General features: G+C 38.4%; 1 long non-coding RNA gene across 2 annotated transcripts in view; it reads right to left on the reverse strand.

Annotated features, from left to right (window-relative positions):
- LOC144284423 (uncharacterized) overlaps nucleotides 1-16,782 on the reverse strand; it is a 302,816-nt gene that overhangs the window by 198,872 nt on the left and 87,162 nt on the right. For both annotated transcript variants that reach the window (XR_013352779.1, XR_013352778.1), the window contains exon 4: nucleotides 13,315-13,378. This is a non-coding gene — a long non-coding RNA (uncharacterized LOC144284423). The remainder of the gene's footprint in view (nucleotides 1-13,314; nucleotides 13,379-16,782) is intronic.

The raw sequence follows: 16,782 nt of genomic DNA on the forward strand, positions 1-16,782 counted from the left end.
AATCATCTTTACTGTGTATTACCATCAATTTAAAGGAGCTATTTTTTCCATGCTTTGAGTTAATTTTGTTTTTTTCCTAGCTTTCCATATGCAGTGTGAAGACTGAAGAATAAAGTACACTATGAATTAAAGAAAAATAAGCCCAAGCTAGAAAAATCTATGTTTAAATGTTTGGATGTTGAAGAAATATTGTGTGGAAGATTAAGCCAGATGACCTCTCTAAGCCATTCCAATTCCAAATTCTGCAATTTAAGAAATTGCTATTGTGTTTAACTGTTTGGTAGGATCTAATTAGCCATGCTGTCAAGACCTCTGTGAACCCAGCAAAAATTATGCAAACTTGTAATGAGAGTTAATAGGGAGTTGGGTAACTCCTTTATCTGGCATGAGGAAATTCATTTTAATAACACTAGGGTAATGCAATTGCCTTCATTGCCTGAGAAATGTCATTTAAAGTTAACCAAGAGCATATGAACATACAAGACATTGCACAGAAAATAAAGATGAATGAAGTAATCCTAGACTTACATTATTCACAGTGGCTATATATAGACCATCAGTTTCATGAATTTATTGTTGGGTTCCTAGTATAGTTGTTAATAAATAAAATGAAAATAATTACACTTTTAGTCGAATATACTTCTAGCATGTCTATTTAATATAATTCATGCATTTGTCCCAACATATACAATTATGTGCATGTATATACAGCTATTATAATTTAATATACATATATAGTTCTGTTTATAACACATATGCATATTCATCAATTTCAAAAACTGATTAGTTTTTAATTTCTGATTATTGTATGAGCTGTAATAGACAACGTTGCTATGTTAGACTGTAAAATGAAATAATATTTTGACAAAAGTTGATAATCTATTCAAAATTAATGTAAAATGAAGTGTTTGTCATATAGAGGTTTATTATTATTATTATTTTTTGAAATCAAGATTGGGTATAGAAAGATGGGGAAAATTACTCATGGCAGTGTGCATCTTTTAAACTATTGTTATGTCATTATTGTTGCTTATTGTTATTTGAGAAGGATACACAGTGATTAGAAAAGAGCTTTATTGTGTAATTTTCATATTGATTTTGACTGATGATGATAGCTGTGGTGATAATGATGAAGTAGGTCAAAGATCCAAATGATTGGTGAAGACAGAATTAGGATGGTACTTATGGATTAGATTGACCCTGATCTGAATCTCAAATGATTGATAAAATTTGAATAATCACAGAAAAATATAGAAATTCTACCACCCTGAATAAATTAAAAACAGTACTTTTTATGTTTTATTTTTCAATGTTGGAAATCATTTAATTTCTTATCTGATTATAAAAGTTAAGATCTTATAGGAATGATAACAGATGGTGAGGCTCTGAGTTTAGTATGTATGTGAAAGGGATAAATAGAGATTCTATCTTTTAGACCATTTATATACATGAACTCTGTATTGATAAATATAAAATAATTAGGGTTAACTGGAAAATTATATATACATAATATTATTATAATTCAAGAATGTTTGTCTTTCCTAAAGAATACAGAGATATACTGTACTATAAGCAGGACATATGACTGATAAATCACCATAGTTTTCCAAGACTGAGAGAAGTGTAAGTTGTCCATTTCAAAAAAGATCTTCTTAGGGAACCCAGATTTGTGGACAGAAACTTTGAAGAAAAGCTTGGATGGGTGAATAAGAGTCATATGAAATTTGGAAACATTACTTTCTACTTCTGGATTCTATCTTATATACATAAATCTTAAATTTGTGAAGTTGGAGCATCCTTGCACATGGCCTTGAATGACTAGGTGCTGGGCAATACTTTACCGGGGCCATTAATACCTGATAAATTTTGGATTTAGCAATGTACCATGACTGCAGAATGCAGTACATAATATATTAGGAGTAATCAGAGTGGTAATCGTGGCTAATTTAGCCTGATCTGAATTCATGTCTCAGCTTGGTGCTGTGGAATCAGAGCAGAGGATATTTTCTTCAAACACCTCTGGGAATCATGTATCAAACTATTAAGACCAGCTATGAAAAGCATTCTAAAATGAACAAAGAGACAAAAAAGGTAATCATTAATAATTTGGTGTATATTCTTTAATTTTTTTCCTCTACTCATGTATATACACACATCTACTCACATGTAAGTAGAAACCAACGGGATATCTATACATTTATATACAAACAGATATGCACTATGCTATTTGCTAAATAGCTTTAAATTACTTTAATATATCCAAGGCATGTTTCTGTGTTAAAATGTAGAGATCTGCATCATTATTTTAAAAGTAACTTTAAATTTCTCTTTCCTTCCATCACATTGGCCTAAAAACCCTAACTTTTATTTATCATAATTATCTGCTATGCATATGCAGAATGTGTTTGGAGAAAACTCTTCAGCGTATACATGATATGTAAAGCCTTGAAAACCACTGAGATCACCTACGGAATAAATGGAAATAAGAAAACATATGGAGAAGGTTTCTCCAGTGGAGAAACAGTACCCTGGACCAAGTCAATATTTAGAAAACAAGAAAAAGAAGAGGCTCCAGCAATGAGAATTAGCAAGAAGTGAGGAAGGGAGAAATGGGCAGTGTCCTGGAAATGAAGTGAAGAAAGTGCTCCAGGAAGGATGGAGTTGTCAAGTGCCATTGTGATATCAAGTTCAGTGAGAACTCATAACTGAATTTCAGTCTGGCAACATGAAGTCCATTGATGAATTTCAACCCAGAGATGAGTGAAGAAAAGCTTAAACCGAGTGGGTTCGGGTTAAAATAAAAAAGGTGTTGAGGATGTGAAGACATAATGTAGACAACTTTTGCAAGAGCTTTTACTCGAAAGAGGAGCAGGAAAATGGTAGCTGGAGTAGAGGATATAACAAAGAGAAGGGGTGTTTTCTTAAGACTGAGAATATTTCATTATGTTCACATGTTAATGGAAAAGATCCATCAGGGAGTAAAAAAAAAATGATAACACCACAGAGGAAAAAAACATAATTCTAAGAACAAAGGACATCAGATCCAGTGTTCAAGTGAAAAGTTTTGGCTATAACGATGACCCACTGTGATGGGTGGGGAAACAGTATTTGAACATAACTGCTCTTAGGCTGGACATCTGTAGTAGAAGGAAAGGAGGTTTTCTTCTGATTGCTTCTCAAGAGAACTGGATGTAAGTTAGAGTTGAGAGAATGTGCAAAATTGTTGATTCAACAAAATAGAAGACCAAATTAACTAAGGAAGTATAGTTAAATCTGACAAGCAGATTTGTAGACATATATTTAAAGTAAGCACAAAATATTAACTCTGTCTAAAAGATGAGGAAGAGAGCATTTCTCAGCATACTTGTGAGGAACAGTTAAATTGGCTACAGAGGGTATACAACTATTTAGAATACACACATATATGGTACAATATACACATTTCCCAGTGTAGTAGATACTCAGTAAATATTGACAATTGTTAATGTAATTGATTTTGATACCTTCAAGGCTGAAGTGCTATATAGAAAAGACTATTCATAATTACTTCAGTTTTTTTAAAGCTTTTTTTTTTTTTTTTTTTAAGGAGCAGTTTTAGGTTTATAAAAAAATTGAGAAGAAGATACAGAGATTTCTCATACATCCCCTGTCCTCACAAATGCATAGCCTCCTCCATTATGAGCTTCACTCACCAAAATTACCCAAAGTCCACAGTTTGCCTTGGAGTTCACTCTTGGCATTTGCACATTTTTTTTGGTTTAGACAAATGCATAATTACGTATATCATATGGAGTGTTTTTACTGCCCTGAACATTCTGTCTTCTGCTGTTTGATCTTTGCCTCCTCCCCCACTGGGCACCCATAGATTTTTTTGATTGTCTCAGAGTTTAGCCTTTTCCAAAATGTCACATACAGTTGGTGCTTGAACAATAGGGTTTAGGGGTGTTGACCCCTGCCCAGTTCAAAAATCCACATATAAACTTAAAAAAATTTAAATTTGTAATTGAAGTATGGTTGACAAATAGTAAATTACATTCAGGTGTACAAATAGTGATTCAACAATTATATACTTTACAAAATGCTTACCCCAGCAAGTGTGATTACAGAAGTTTTGGCTATATTCCCTATGATATAATTTTCTTTCCTGTAACATATTTATCTTGTAACAGGGAGTTTGTAACTTTTAATCCCTTTCACCATTTTGCATATCCCCACACTCCCTTCCTCTTTGGCAACCACCAATTTGTTCTCTATATTTATGAGTCTGTTTGTTGTACGTTTGTTCATTTGTTTGTCTTTAGGTTCCACATATAAGTGAAATCACAGGTTATTTTTGTGGGCAAAGAAATGGAGAAAAGGAAACTGTTAGTGGGAATGTAAATTGGTGCTGTCATGATGGAAAACAGTATGGAGGTTCCTCATACACATTTTATATGTTATATGTATTATATACTGTATTATCACAAGAAAGTAAGCTAAAGGAAATAAAACATTATTTTAAAAAACCATAAGGAGGAGAAAGTGCATTTACAGTACTATGCTGTAAAAAATCTGTGTATAAGTGGACCCACACAGTTCAAACCCATGGTGTTCAAGGGTCAAGTATCGTTGGAATTAAAGAGTATGTACCTTCTCAGATTTTATTCTTTCACTTAGAAATAAGGTCCCTCCATGTCTTTTCATGACTTGATAAACACTTTTTTTGTGTTTTTTTTAAAGCTGAGTAACATCATCTGGATGTGTCACAGTTTATTTTTCCCTTCACTTTATTCTTTTTTTTTTAAGCTTTTATTTATTCATGAGAGAGACAGAGAGAAAGAGAGGCAGAGACACAGGCAGAGGGAGAAGCAGGCTCCATGCAGGGAGCCTGAATGTGGGACTCAATCCTGGGACTGCAGGATCACGCTCTGGGCCAAAGGCAAGCGCTAAACCACTGAACACCCAAGGATCCCCTTTCCTTCACTTTCTTAAGGACATCTTGGTGGCTTCTAAGTTTTTAGCAATGAATGAATAAAACAGCTTCAAACATCTGAGTGCAGATTTTTGTGTGGACACGAGTTTTCAACTCCTTAGGCAAATACCAAGAAGTGTAATTGGTGGATTGAATGTGAAAAGTGTGTTTAGTTTTCCAAGAAAATACTGAAACATCTTCCAAAGTAGCTTTACCATTTGCATTTTTAACATTTTGTATTTTGACCAGCAATGAATGAGAGTTCCTATTGCCTCACATCCTTGTCAGCATTTGGTGTCATCAGTGTTCCAGATTTTGGCTATTCTAATAGATGTGTAGTAGTATCTCATTTATGTTTGAATTTTTATTTCTTTGATGACATAAAATGTGGAATATTATTTCATCTTTCATAGGCTTGTTTGCCATCTATATATCTTATCTGATGAGGTGTCTATTAAGGTGTTAGGCCCATATTTTAATTAGGTTTATTTTTTCCTACTGTAGGGTTTTATGAGTTATTTATCTGGTGTAATAGTCCTTTTTCAGATGCATCTGTTACAAATATTTTCTCTCAGTCTGTGGCTTGTCTTCTAATTTTTTGATATTGTCTTTCACAGATCAGAACTTTAATTTTATCAATTATTTCTTTCATAGATTGTGTCTTTGGTATTTATCTAAAGAAGCATCACTGTTCCCAAGTCACCTAGGATTTCTTCTGTGTTATCTCTAGGAATTTTTAGTTTTGCATTTTACATTTAGGTCTATGACATATTTTGAGCTACTTTTTGTAAAGGGTGTAAGATCTATGTCTAGATTCATTTTTGCATGCAACTGTCCAATTGTTCCAACCAATTGTTCCAAGACCATATGTTAAAGAGACTAGCTTTGCTCCATTGTACTGCCTTTGCTCCTTTGTTGAAGATCAGTTGAGTAGATTTACAGGAGTTTATTTCTGGCTTTTCTATTCTGTTTCATCTAATTCAACTATTAACTGATATAAACCTGAATTCTTTGTGTTTTATACATGATGTCTCTTTAGGACCAAAATATCCTTATGGATTTTTACATGATATAATGATTAAAATTTGGATCTCCCTCATGGTTATAGCTTCTAACCTGTTTTACTGAGTAATCTGAACGGCTAAATGTAAATGTCATACATGCTAAAATAATTGTTGTACATATTGAAATATGTACAATATTCAGAAAAAAAAAGGGGTGATAGTTTTGTTTATTTATGTACTGATCAGCAATACTTGGTAAATGAAAACTTGCCAGAGAAGTCTTTTAGGAAGTTGCGGAAGCTTTGAATTATATACAACGTTCTAAAGAAACTATACTGGAAAATAGGGAGCCAAATTGGACTTGTCTTCAAACATAAGAAGAGCTGTTCTTTGAAAAAAAGAGAGGAGGTTTTATGGAGAATGCCTCAAGGGCAGAACTTGGGCCCACTATTGTGGCTGATGGATTCTCTCAACCTGAAAGAGTCAAAATATCTGAAAATGGAAGAGGCTGCTTTCAGAGATGGTGAATTGAAGGGAATTAGGAATCATACAGGGAATGGGATTAGATCATCTCTAACATTTATTTAAACTCTGTGCTTCGGAGACGGATCAAGCTGGGGGAGGAGCAGGGTCCTCCCCTGCCCCCGCCCCACCAACTGACCTAATGACTTTCAAACCATCCTGAACACCTGCGAAGTTGACCTGAGATTTAGAGAGAGTAGCTGGAAGGCTACAGAGAGAAAAATTTTAGCTTGTCACAAGGTAGGAAGGCGGAAAAACATAAATAACAAAGAACCCGGGGGGAGGGCCCAGCGAGGAGCCGGGCTAAGAGGGCGGCGAGGGCCTCCCCAGAAGCGGGGACTCTAGGAATCCGCCCCGGACCCTCCCCGGGGGAAGTGCTCGCAGGGACCCGCGCAGGACCGCGGCGGGCGGGGCCTCCAGCCCGGGGGGCCTCGGGGGAGCCGGGGTCGGGGGGCTCCGCGGAGGGGGCTGCACCTGCTGCCTTCGGGGCCGCGGCCGGGAGCGCGATGCCAGCGGGGCGGGTGGAGCCCGGGGCGCCTGGGGACACGGCCCCATCCTGCGCTCCCCCGGGACAGGCGGGCGGGGAGGGCCCGGGACAGCGAGGACGCTCCTGCTTGGGGCGCCCCCAGCTGTGCAGGTCAGCGCCCCGCCCCGAAGCACCCAGGCCCCCGGACTGGGAGCTGCGGTAGTTACTGGGGAGCTGACTCCAGGGCTGGCGAGCTGGCTGCTGCCAGTGGGGGTGTTCCTCCTGGTGTCACCCTGTGCCTGGGACGGAGCGGGGCCACCAGGGGACAGGGGCCTCACGGGGTCAACAGCTCCCACTGAGCCCGGCACCTGGCAGGGGGCGGGGCACCCCCCAGGTGCACAGGTGCACGCACCTGAGGATCAATCAGCACAGCAGGCCCCTCCCGCAGAAGACCAGCTGGAAGGACAGGGGGAGAGCAAGTTCTTGGCAGAGCAGCGCTGGAAAGCTCCAAGGGAAGTCGAGGGATTCACAGTATACAGAACCGGAGGGTACCCCTCCTTTTTTTTTTTTCTTCCTTTTCCCAGTACAACTCGTTTTTATATCACACTGTAAATTTACATTTTTTTTTCACTTTTCCCACCTTAATTAACTACAATATTTTACCACCTCTTCACTGTTAAGATTCTTCCTTTTTGACTTTCATACTTCTACAATTCAGGTCCTAGATATATTTTCAACTTCTAGATTCCCTTCAAAATACTCAATTTGGGGAGATATACAATATACGGTTTTTTGCTTTGTTTTGTTTTGGTGTTTTTTCTTTTCTCTGCCTCATTTTGTTCTACAATGGCAGAAGTTACTACCTTCTAAAACATGACCCACATCACCCAGAACCAAGTGGTATATCATGCTGGTTCATTCTGTGAAATTCCTCATTCCCATTCTCCCCCTCTTTTATCTCATTTATCTTTGGTGGTTAATGTTGGGGCTTTCTATAAGTATTTCTAGGGATCCCTGGGTGGCGCAGCGGTTTAGCGCCTGCCTTTGGCTCAGGGCGCGATCCTGGAGACCCAGGATCGAATCCCACGTCGGGCTCCCGGTGCATGGAGCCTGCTTCTCCCTCTGCCTATGTCTCTGCCTCTCTCTCTCTCTCTCTGTGTGTAACTATCATAAATAAATTAAAAAAATAAAAAAAAAGTATTTCTGGTTTATATAAAGTTGGAACTCAGCATCTCCTAACATACAGAACTGAATATACTCAGAAACAACAGGTTCACTCTCTAGAACTCCTCAGGTAGACTACATTCTCCTTCCACTACAACTTCGTCACCACCACCATCTCCCAGTCCCCCTCCTTTTTTTCTTCTCCTTTTTTTCTTTTTTCTGTTTCCTATCTTTTTTTCTCTCTCTTATCCTTTAGTATTCCTAGTCTTTTATTTTTTACTACCTTGTTTTAAAATTTCTTTTTCACTTTAGTGGTCCTTTTGTTTTATTTTGTTCTGATCTTTGTTTTTAATTTCTGGTCTCTGACCTCTGCAGAATCATCTAAGGTGAAATTTGCTTAGGTAGTGGTTGATACTCTTGATGCAGCCTGCTCATACAGCCACTCTGCACTGAGAAAAATGACTAGAAGGACGACATACATGAGGCTTTATTTCTGGTTCTGTTACACTTCACTGGTCTGTGTAGATCTACCTTTATACCAGGGCCATGCTATTTTGACTTCTTTAGCTGGGCAATGTATCGAAATGAGGACATGTGAATTCTCCAAGGAAACAATCCACAATAACAGGGACTGAATAGGTATCATGATAACACTAAATTCCTATCTTTCAATAGTAACTCTGAACATGAATGGGCTTAATGACCCCATAAAAAGGCACAGGGTTTCAGACTGGATAAAAAAACAAGACCCATCTATTTGCTGTCTACAAGAGACTCATTTTAGACATAAGGACACCTACAGCCTGAAAATAAAAGGTTGGAGAACCATGTACCATTCAAATGGTCCTCAAAAGAAAACAGGGGTAACCATCCTTATATCAGATAAACTAAAGCTTATCCCGAAGACTATAGTGAGTGATGAAGAGGGACAGTATGTCATACTTCAAGGATCTATCCAACAAGAGGACCTAATAACCATGAATATTTATGCCTCAAATGTGGGAGCAGCCAAGTATATCAATCAATTAATAACCAAAGTTAAGACATACTTAGATAATAATACACTTGGTGACTTCAATGTAGCGCTTTCTGCAATCGACAGGTATTTTAAGCACAACACCTCCAAAGGCACAAAAGCTGTAAATGATACACTGGACCAGATGGATTTCACAGATATTCACAGAACTTTACACCAAACTCAACTGAATACACATTCTTCTCAAGTGCACATGGAACTTTCTCCAGAAGAGACCACATACTGGTTCACAAATCGGGTCTTAACTGATACCAAAAGATTGGGATCGTCCCCTGTGTGTTTTCAGACCATAATGCTTTGAAACTAGAACTAAATCACAAGAAGTTTGGAAGGATTTCAAACACATGGGAGTTAAGGACAATCCTGCAAAAAGATGAAAGGGTCAACCAGGAACTTAGAGAAGAATTAAAAAGATTCATGGAAACTAATGAGAACTAAGATACAACCAACTGCTCAAAATCTTTGGGATACAGCAAAAGCAGTCCTGAGGCATAAATACATCACAATACAAGCGTCCATCCAAAAACTGGAAAGAACTCAAATACAAAAGCTAACCTTCCACCTAAAGGAGCTGGAGACAAAACAGCAAATAGATCCTACACCCAGCAGAAGAAGAGAGTTAAAAAAGACTCGAGCAGAACTCAATGAAATAGAGACCAGAAGAACTGTGGAACAGATCAACAAAACCAGGAGTTGGTTCTTTGAAAGAATTAATAAGATAGATAAACCATTAGCCGGCCTTACTAAAAAGAAGACAGAAAAGACTCAAGTTAATAAAATCATGAATGAGAAAGGAGACATCACTACTAACACCAAGGAAATACAAACGATTTTAAAAACATATTATGAGCAGCTATACGCCAATAAATTAGACAATCTAGAAGAAATGGATGCATTTCTGGAAAACCACAAACTACCACAACTGGAACAGTAAGAAATAGAAAACCTGAACAGGCTGATAACCAGGGAGGAAATTGAAGCAGTCATCAAAAACCTCCCAAGACACAGAAGTCTAGGGCCAGATGGCTTCCTGGGGAATTCTAGCAAACGTTTAAAGAAGAAATCATACCTATTCTACCAAAGCTGTTCAGAAAGATAGACAGAGATGGAGTACTTCCAAACTCGTTCTATGAGGCCAGCATCACTTTGATTCCAAACCAAAGACTCCACCAAAAAGGAGAATTATATAACAATATCCCTGATGAACACAGATGCAAAAAATCTGAACAAGATATTAGCCAATAAGATCCAACAATCCTTTAAGAGGATTATTCACCATGACCAAGTGGGATTTATCCCCAGGATGCAAGGCTGCTTCTTGTAAAGCAATCAATGTGATTGAGCAGATCAGCAGAGAAAAAACAAGAACCATATGATCCTCTCAATAGATGCAGAAAAGCATTTGACAAAATACGGCATCCATTCCTAATCAAAACTCTTGAGAGTGTAGAGATAGAGGGAACATTCCTCAGCATCTTAAAAGCCATCTATGAAAATCCCCAGCAAATATCATTCTTAATGGGGAAACACTGGGAGCCTTTCCCCTAAGATCCTCTCACCACTGCTATTCAACATAGTATTAGAAGTCCTAGCCTCAGCAATCAGGCAATAAGAAGAAATAAAAGGCATTCAAATCAGCAAAGAAGAAGTCAAACTCCCCTCTTCGCAGATGACATGATACTGTACATAGAAAACCCAAAAGACTCCACCCCAAGATTGCTAGAACTCACACAGCGATTTGGCAGTGTGGCAGGATACAAAATCAATGCCCAGAAGTCAGTGGCATTTCTGTACACTAACAATGAGACTGAAGAAAGAGAAATTAAAGAGTCAATCCCATTTACAATTGCACCCAAAGAATGAGATACCTAGGAATCAACCTAACCAAAGAGGTAAAGGATCTATACCCGAAAAACTACAGAACACCTCTGAAAGAAATTGAGCAAGACACAAAGAGATGGAAAAATATTCCATGCTCATGGATTGGAAGAATTAATATTGTGAAAATGTCCATGTTCCCCCGGCCAATATACACGTTCAATGAAATTCCTATCAAAATACCATGGACTATCTTCAGAGAGTTGGAACAAATCATCTTAAGATTTGTGTGGAATCAGAAAAGACCCCGAATAGCCAGGGGAATATTGAAAAAGAAAACTTTAGCTGGGGTCATCACAATGCTAGATTTCAGGTTGTACTACAAAGCTGTGGTCATCAAGACAGTGTGGTACTGGCACAAACCAGACACATAGATCAATGGAACAGAATAGAGAATCCAGAAGTGGACCCTCAACTCTATGGTCAACTAATATTCGATAAAGGAGGAAAGACTATCCATTGGAAGAAAGACAGTCTCTTCAATAAATGGTGCTGGGAAAATTGGACATCCACATGCAGAAGAAGGAAACTGGACCATTCTCTTACACCATACACAAAGATAAACTCAAAATGGATGAAAGATCTAAATGTGAGACCACGATCCATCAAAATCCTAAAGTAGAACACACGCACCACCCTTTTTGAACTTGGCCACAGTAACTTCTTGCAAATGTATGAAGGCAAGGGAGACAAAAGCAAAAATGAACTACCGGGACTTCATCAAGATGAAAAGCTTCTGCACAACAAAGGAAACCATCAACAAAACTAAAAGGCAACCTAGGGAATGGGAGAAGACGTTTGCAAATGACCTATCAGATAAAGGGCTCTTATCCAAAATCTACAAAGTACTTATCAAACTCAACACTCAATAACCAAATAATCCATTTAAGAAATGGGCCGATGACAGAATAGACATTCTTCCCAAGAAGACCTACAAATGGCCAACAGGCACATGGGATTACTCAACATCACACATCATCAGGGAAATACAAACCAAAATCATGATGCAATCCCTTCTCACACCTGTCAGAATGTCTAAAATTAACAACACAGAAAACAACAGATGTTGGCAAGGTTACTGAGAAAGGGGAACCCTCTCACACTCTTGGGGGAATGCAAAGCTGTGCAACCACTCTGGAAAACACTATGGAGGTTCCTCAAGAAGTCAAAATTAAACTACCCTATGTGTGATCCAGCAACAGCACTATTAAGTATTTACCCAGAGGATACAAGAATATTCTCTGAAGGGGCACATGCACCCTAATATTTACAGCAGCATTATCAACATTAAACAAACTATGAAAAGAGCCCAAATGTCCATGGACTGATGAACAGGCAAATAAGATGTCGTACATAGACAGATAGACAGATAGAAAGACAGACAATGGAATATTAGTCATCAAAAGATGATATTCTCTTTTGCAATGATATGGAAGGACCTAGAGTGTATTCTATATGTTAAGCAAAGTCAGTCATTCAGAGAAAGCATCAGATGATTTCAATCATATGTGGAATTAAAAAAAAAAAACGAATATAGGGGAAGGAAAGAAAAGAGTGGGAGGTATACTATAAGAGATTCTTTAGTACAGAGAACAACAGGCTTGCTGGAGGGAAGGAGGGCATGGGATTGGCGTGGTGATTGGCAGTGAGGAGGGCACTTGTGATGAGCACTGGGTGTTACAGGTAAGTGATGAATCACTAAACACTAGTCTTGAACCAATATTACAGTATATGTTAACTAACTAGAATTTAAGTAAAAACTTGAAAAAAATAAGGAAAGAAGACTCATGGAATGGTAAAGCTTGCAGGGACCATGGTAGTCCAGTAGCAAGCACCTTGTGCATTAAAAGATGAGGAAGGGGCGCCTGGATGGCACAGTCAGTTATGTGACCAACTGTTGGTTTCAGCTTGGATCCTGATCTCGGGGTCATGAGGTCGAGTCCCACATCGGGCTCCGTGCTCAATCTGGAGCGTGTTCTCCCTCTCTCTCTAACTCCCACTTGTGCTCTCTCTCCCTCTCTCTGATTTATATATATATATATATCTTAAAAAAAAATAAGATGAGAGAAATAAATCACATTTTCAGACACAGTGCAGACCCTGGAGCTACAAAGCCTCACCTATACCACATACACTACCCTGCTTGCCTCATCTTTCCTCAATCTCCCTTTTCTGCTCTCTCTTCCTCCTTTTTCTTTCCTAGACACCATATGCTTAGTGAGGCCAGCAGGACCAAGAGCTAAAAATGTCCTGGGTGTGGCCCTTCATAAAGGCTTTCATCAAACGCACTTACCTTGAAGTTGAAGCCATGTTGAGCCAGGAACAGAGACTTGTCTATATGTGCTGAGTCAAAGAACCTGTAAGATAGCAAAAGTCGATTTTTAAAAATTGTATGCTGGGCCGCCCGGGTGGCTCAGTGGTTTGGCGACTGCCTTCGGCCTAGGGTGTGATCCTGGAGACCCAGGATCGAGTCCCACGTCAGGCTTCTGCGTGGAGCCTGTTTCTCCCTCTGCCTGTGTCTGTGCCTCTCTCTCCCTCTGTGTCTCTCTCATGAATAAATAAAAAAAAAATCTTTAAAAAATAAAAAATAAAATAAAATATGTATTCTTTCATTGTAAAGGGCCTTAACTATCAATCTCACTTTAAAAAAAAATTGTATGCTAATTAGCAAGGGATAGGACCTTCTCCACCATTTAAGTGAAAACAACAACAACAACAACACATTTTTAGCTTAAAGTTCACCAGCAGTAAGCAGAGGATGGATTGAATACACACACAGCAGAGGGGGTCTAGTCAACTGGCCAATCAGAGGGAAAAAAAACGAGCCCTCCACCTCCTGCTGAAACATATTATAGGTCAAAGGTTTTCACCATCAAAACTACTGGCATGTGGGCCGGATGAGCCTTTGTTGGGGGGCTGTCCTGTGAATTACGGGATTTTAACAGCTTTCCAGAACTCCACCCACTAGATGCCAGTAAAACACGGATCCCCTACCTGTGAAACCAAACATGTTTCCAGACATTGCCATACGTCCCATGGGGGACAAAATTGCAGCTGGTTGACAACTATTATTCTATATCAAGACTACCAATAGATCCTACTGTAAAAAGGAAATACTGTCTACTAGTGCTGCCCAATATGGTATGTGGTTATTACATGTCTGATATATATGGCGAGTGTGCTTGAGAAAGTGAATCTTTAATTTTATATAATTTTAATTAATTTTAATGTAAATTGTCACATGTGCCTGGCCAGTGACCACCGTATTAGTGAAGTCCCAGATGTATAAAGAACCAATTATGAAACAACGTTCTCTTAACAACCAACAGGTCAAAGAAGAAAACATTTTTCATAGAATAACTTAAGGGGGAAATTAAAAAGCATCTTGAGGCCATCTGGGTGGTTCAGTTGGTTAAGCCTTTAACTCCTGATTTGGCTCAGATCATGATCTCAGGATCTTGAGATCGAGCCCTGTGCTGGGTTCTGCAGTGAGTGTGGAGCCTGCTTAAGATTCTCCCTCTCCTTTCCCCCTGCCCCCACCCACTCCTGGGTTCTCTTTCTTACATAAATACATAGTATCTTGAAACAAATGAAACAAGGAAACCCAATATACCAAAACATTTAGGCTGCAGCAAAAGATTTCTAGGAGAGCTTAATGCTATAAACACATACAGAAAAAAAAAATATATATATATATAAATATCTCAAGGAACTCTAGAAAGAATAGATGAATGGATAAAGAAGACGTGGTACATATGCGATGGAGTATTATACAGTTATACAAAAGAATGAAATCTCGTCATTTGGAATGACCTACATGGAGCAAAAGAGTAATACTAAGTGAAATAAGTGAGTCAGAGAAACACAAATACCATATGATTTCATTCCTAAGTGTAATATAAGAAACAAAAAAAGAATGTGCAAAGGGGGGCACCTAGGTAGTTCAGATGGTAAAAGCCTTTGAGTGTTGTTTATTTTTTTCACTTCGCGAGACTTAATACTCTTTCATGAAAAGAACTCTTACTAAACTAGGAGTAAAAGTAAACCAACTAAACATAATAAAGACCAAATGTGAAAAAAAAAAAACATCCCAACTAATGTGCAACATAGCAAAAGACTCAAACTTTTCCTCTAAAAATAGGATCAAAATGAAGTTCTTTACTCTGGCCTTTCCATCAAATATAGTACTAGAAAACTTAGCCAGAGCAATTAGGCAAGTAAAAGAAACAAAAAACATCCAAACTGGAAAGGAAGAAGAATAATCATATTTGTATATACCATAATCTTATACGTAGAAATCGTAAGGATTAAAAACAATTAGAAGCAGTAAACAAATTCAACAAGGTTGCAGAAATGAAAACCAACACACCAAGAAGCAATTGCATCTCTATATATTAACAATGAACAATTTGAAGTGGAACTCAAGAACACAACTCCATTTACCACAACACCGAAAAAAGTAAGATATTCAGGAATAAGACTAATGAAATAAGTGAAAGAATCATACACTGAAAATGAGAAAACATATGTAAGAGTAATGTTTAAAAAAAAAAACCAAAAATAGATATCTTGCATTCATAAGTTGATAGACTTAATATTTTTTTAAAAGATGTTATTTATTTATTCATGAGAGACACACGGAGAGCGAGGCAGAGACACAGGCAGAGAGAGAAGCAGGCCCCGTGCAGGGAGCCTGATGCAGGACTCGATCCGGGGACTCCAGGATCATGCCCTGAACCAAAGGCAGACGCTTAACCACAGAGCCACCCGGGCATCCCAATGATAGACTTAATATTGCTGAAATGTCAATGCTGCCCAAAGTACTTCACAGGATCAAGGCAATCTCTATCAAAATCCCGATACCATTTTTTTTTCCCAGAAATCGAAAAATCCGTCCTAAAATTATTTGGAATCAAGGGAAGCCAAATAGCCCAGATAACTTTGGGAAAAAAGAACAAAGGGGGAGAATTCACATGTCCTCATTTCGATACATTGCCCAGCTAAAGAAGTCAAAATAGCATGGCCCTGGTATAAAAGTAGGTCTACACAGACCGGTGAAGTGTAACAGAACCAGAAAGAAAGCCTCATGTATATGGTCGGGTAATCTTCAAAAAGGACGTAAAAACCACTCAATAGGGAAAGGAGAGTCTCTCTAACAAATGCTGTTGAAAACACTGAGTATCTACATGCAAAACAATAAAGTGGGCTCTTGCCTGACATCATGTACAAAGACTTAACTCAAAATGTATCAAAGAACTAAACGTAAAAGTTAAAATTATAAAATGCTTGCAAGGAAACATAGGGAAAAGATTCACAATATTAGATCTGTCAATGATTTCTTTCTTTTTTTCAACAGGCTCCATACCCAGGGTGGAGCCTAATATGGGGCCTGAACTCACAACCCTGAGATCAAGACCTGAGCTGACATTGAGCCATATGCTTACTGACTGAGCCACCCAGGATCCACGGACCTGGCAGTGATTTCCTGACTACGATACCAAAGCACCAGCAAACAAGTAAACATAGACAAATGGGGTCTATAAAACTTCAAATGCACCAAAGGATACAATCTAGAGAGTGAAGAGACAATGAATAGAATGAGAAAAATATGTGCAAACCATGTATTTGACAATAATACACAAAAAACTCCTACGAACTTCATCACAAGGCAACAAGTAGCCCAATGGAAGAAAGGACGAAGAGCCTGTACAGACATTCCTTGAAAGAAGATGTATTAATGGCCAATGAACCTATGAAATGA

The sequence above is a fragment of the Canis aureus genome, chromosome 15 (assembly GCF_053574225.1).
Source record: "Canis aureus isolate CA01 chromosome 15, VMU_Caureus_v.1.0, whole genome shotgun sequence".
NCBI classification, from domain to species: domain Eukaryota; kingdom Metazoa; phylum Chordata; class Mammalia; order Carnivora; family Canidae; genus Canis; species Canis aureus.